The following is a 4049-nucleotide window of genomic DNA, read 5'->3' on the forward strand; positions in this document are numbered from 1 at the left end:
TTTTTCAGTTCAATTTCATAATGCGGTTAATGCGGTTGTAGAATGTGGTTGTCACTCCTGTAAATTACTGCATTTACACAAATTCTACGCAGTGTGTATGGAACCGAACTGAACAACTAGTTGTTAATGACATAGTTAACTGGTATTAGCACCGTTTAACAAGGTGTCAATTACGCAGTTTCGAGAGTGAGTTGTGTTCTGTACACACATGGAACGATAATATAGGGGACCCACACCTGCATTTAAATGTGGTTGTCACTCCTGAAACATTATAGTGTGTACGTGGCCTGGCCTTTAAAGAAACCTAAGGCATCCTACTGCTTTAGAAGTAGTAATTTATTCCACTATTTTCTGTGATAACCATTGTCCTCATCTCTGCTTTTACTTTAAGTTTAGATTATAGTGTATCTGATTATAGCATAGTTCCCTAAATTTGTGTTAATTCATTGACTTGATTATGTTTGGAAAGTTCTATTTTAAAGAATTCCTGGTACCATTGAGAAAACACAGACAGTGTGAGACAAACAATTTCTCAAATTTGGTAACTAAAGTCAACATGTATGGTGCTCTGAATAGGAAAAATTATAATCCTTGATCTCTGACTATTACATGCTGTGGGTCAGATTCAGCCATTGTCTGTCTGATTAAATCTCTAGAAATATGTTGTGTGTCGGATTCAAATTACGTCAAGACGTGTCTCTAGCATACTAAGAATTTACTGGAAAGAACATCCTTTTCAACATTACAACAATGAACATCACAACCCAAAAGGCACATTTACCACTACAGATTGGAATTATGTTTCCACTAAAATTACCCATTTAAAACAATTTTGAGACAATTGTTATGTAACAGAATATAAAATAGTATTTTCTAAAGATCTATATCCACATATCAAATTGAATTTTATCAGCATTCAGAACATTCACATTGAGAAATAGTTTATGTGTATCAGAATGTAAATCTGGAACTCATATGACAGTATGATTAGAGTAAACTGCTATTTGCCTAGTTCCTTATTTGTCTGGAAATAAAACATGAGTGATAGCTTACAAATCTTCTTAGACATATAGCACTTAGTACTTGTACAGAAATAAGTGAACAATTCCCACTGTTACTGTAAAAGAAAACAAATTAAGCCTGAGAAATAAAATGCTAAATTTAAATGAGTACTTACAACATATCCGACTGATGGCTGGTTCTCCTATAAGGCAGACATTAGGATACAGAGCAAGTAGGTCTCTTTCAGGCTTCGGAAGGTGTGTGACTTCGCTTCTCTATGGACTCTTCTGCCCAAGTTACAACACTTTGTTCTTCCTGGTAAAAAGTATAATGATCCATCTGAGCACCAGTGACATCCTAAACCAGCACAATAGGGAACACCCATATATTGCTATGATTATGTTTCTCTCTCCTAGTAAGTGTACTACTCCCATTGGGCTTTGACTTGCCTCTGGGTGTAAAATAAAGGCTGAGACAATAGAGAACATAATTCAATAGTTAGTGTTTTGTGTTGAGAGTATCTTTACCTCATGCACAAATACAAGATTATTATTACCAGGATAGACTGGACTAAAAAATCAGCCCTGGACTCATAGCTTCACAGCCCATCACAAACCCTGGTATGAGCATAGCACACATTCTCTATAACACAAAGAATTTGGGGTCCCACTTTATATTAGGTGGCCTTAACTACTTTGTACTCACATCATATAATAAGTACAATGTACTTATTGTGTTCATATTGTATTGCAAAAAACATGTGCTGCTATTGAAGTGGGATACGGGTAAGGTTAGGGTCACGTTTGGTGTTATGGGTAGGTTTAAGGGTTAAGGTGTAAGGGATGGGTCAACAGTGTAATTATAAATGTAATTACAGAAAATTATTACAGATGTAATACATGCAGGTATTTTGAAAAATATAAGTACAATGTAAAAACATGTGGACACAATAAGTGCATTGTATCAAATGATTAATTTGTATGTACGTACACTGTATGTAAGTACATAGTAGCTAAGGCAACCTAATATAAAGTGGGACCGAATTTGGTACAATGTGCATCACATACTCTAAGTATATTTATATGGCCCTATGTTAAGTGGTTTGCCTAGAGAGCAACTTAACTCTTTCCCAGCCAGCATTTTTTTTAAAAAAGTTGCCAGCCAGCACCAGCATTTTTGATCATCTTCACAACATTTCATGGGCCACAGAATATTTTGTTGAATGAATATCTGAACATATAATATGCCAAAAGAAAGAACAGAGACTCTGCTTAAAAAAAATAAATAAATAAATAAAAATCTAGCTTCATCTTGAACATGGTCAGTGCTGATAGCCTTGTGGGCAGCACGCCGACATATAGTGCTGTAGCACTTCGGGCGACCTGAGCTCGAGTCCCATCATAAGGACCTTTCCCGATCCCATCCCCCTCTCTCTCCCACTTTGCTTCCTGTCTGCTTACTGTCCTAACATAATAAAGGTAAAAAAAACACAGCTGAGCCACATTTGTCCAAGACGCCGTTTGAGCATCGGCAAACAACAAATAAACTACGAAAGCCCCGAACCAGCTCTCATCAAATCTGCCTGAGTGGTTTTTTATTTATTTTTTTTTTATAGAATCATGTCATTCTTTTGAATATGGAATATGGTATAAGACAACTGGAGAATAATAATAATAATATTAATAATAATTTAGCGGGCCAGATTATGTTTTATTTTTTAAATCAGTTGCGGGCCGGGTGGAGGGGGAGAGCAGGCCGTAAATGGCCCGTGGGCCTGCAGTTTGAGCCCACTAGTTTATAGCCTGTACTGTTAGCTTTTTATATCTGATGACTTTATTTAGGCTTCAAAATGTATAAATGTTGTGTTAACGTGTAAAGATTATCTTGATAGACAAAACGTCCAAGTGTCATAACCCTTTGTTAAACACAAAGCTTATTTTTGCAATTTTCCAAAAGTCTTTTGGAAAAATGCATAGGCTTTTTGATCGTCGCTAAGGTCTGGGTTGGCCTACAAAAACACATCATCTCTGAGGTACTCTATTACATGCCCCTTTACAGCCCGAGCTGGAATGCTATTTGCTGACGTGATGCAATGAGATCTTACCAATACTGTCACATTTTTTTATTTGTTTTACAGTTTTTAGAGAAGTGCATGACATGACTCAAACGTAATTAATTACTTAATTTAAAAGAAGAAAGCTGTTAAAACATAAAACAACTACAAAAATAAATACAAAATGCACACAAAACCAGTGCTTATAATACTCTGTACAGTCTCAAACTCAATTCCTGGAGGACCAGCTCCAACTCACACCTGCTTCTAGATTCTAGTAATCCTAAAGACCTTAATTAGCTGGATCAGGTGTGTTTGATTATGGCTGGATCAAAACTGTGCAGAGCTGTGGCCCTCCAGGAATTGGGTTTGAGACCACTGCTGTACAGTAATCATTTAACCATCAGCTTGCGTTATTACACTGTTTTCAAAACTTCTCAGTAAAGTGTAAATGTCTTTCTTTACTGCAAATATGCCAAACTACACAAGCCATGCTCTACCTGTTTGCCATAAGTATCGTTCAACAACTGGTTCATTTCATTCAAGAACGACATGTACCAGTTCGTTCAACTCATTCACGAACGAGATCTCTCTCTTTCAGACTCAAAAAAGTCATTCACTGAATTCAACAAATCACATACTCCGTCACATCTCATATTCAAAGGCTATTGGCTCGAGGTTTAGTCATTCTTTGACAGGATGAAACAGTCCACAGAGCTGCGCATTCGCTCACTGCTAATAGTGCCTAGCTGCTGTGGGGGGAAAAATTTCAGTGAACGTAAAATATGAGTCAATGTACTACATGAACGAGAATGATTCGTTCATCATGATTAGTTCAAAAAGAACGTTTTTTTTTTTTTTTTTTTATGAAAAAAAACAAACAATTAAACTGAGAATAGCATAAGACAGTCAGTGTAATACAAAGTGTGACATTAATTAGTAACAGGGGATCTGAAAATAAGGTCATAATATTTTAAATATGTTAATGATTTTG

The sequence above is a fragment of the Chanodichthys erythropterus genome, chromosome 5 (assembly GCF_024489055.1).
Source record: "Chanodichthys erythropterus isolate Z2021 chromosome 5, ASM2448905v1, whole genome shotgun sequence".
NCBI classification, from domain to species: Eukaryota; Metazoa; Chordata; class Actinopteri; order Cypriniformes; family Xenocyprididae; genus Chanodichthys; species Chanodichthys erythropterus.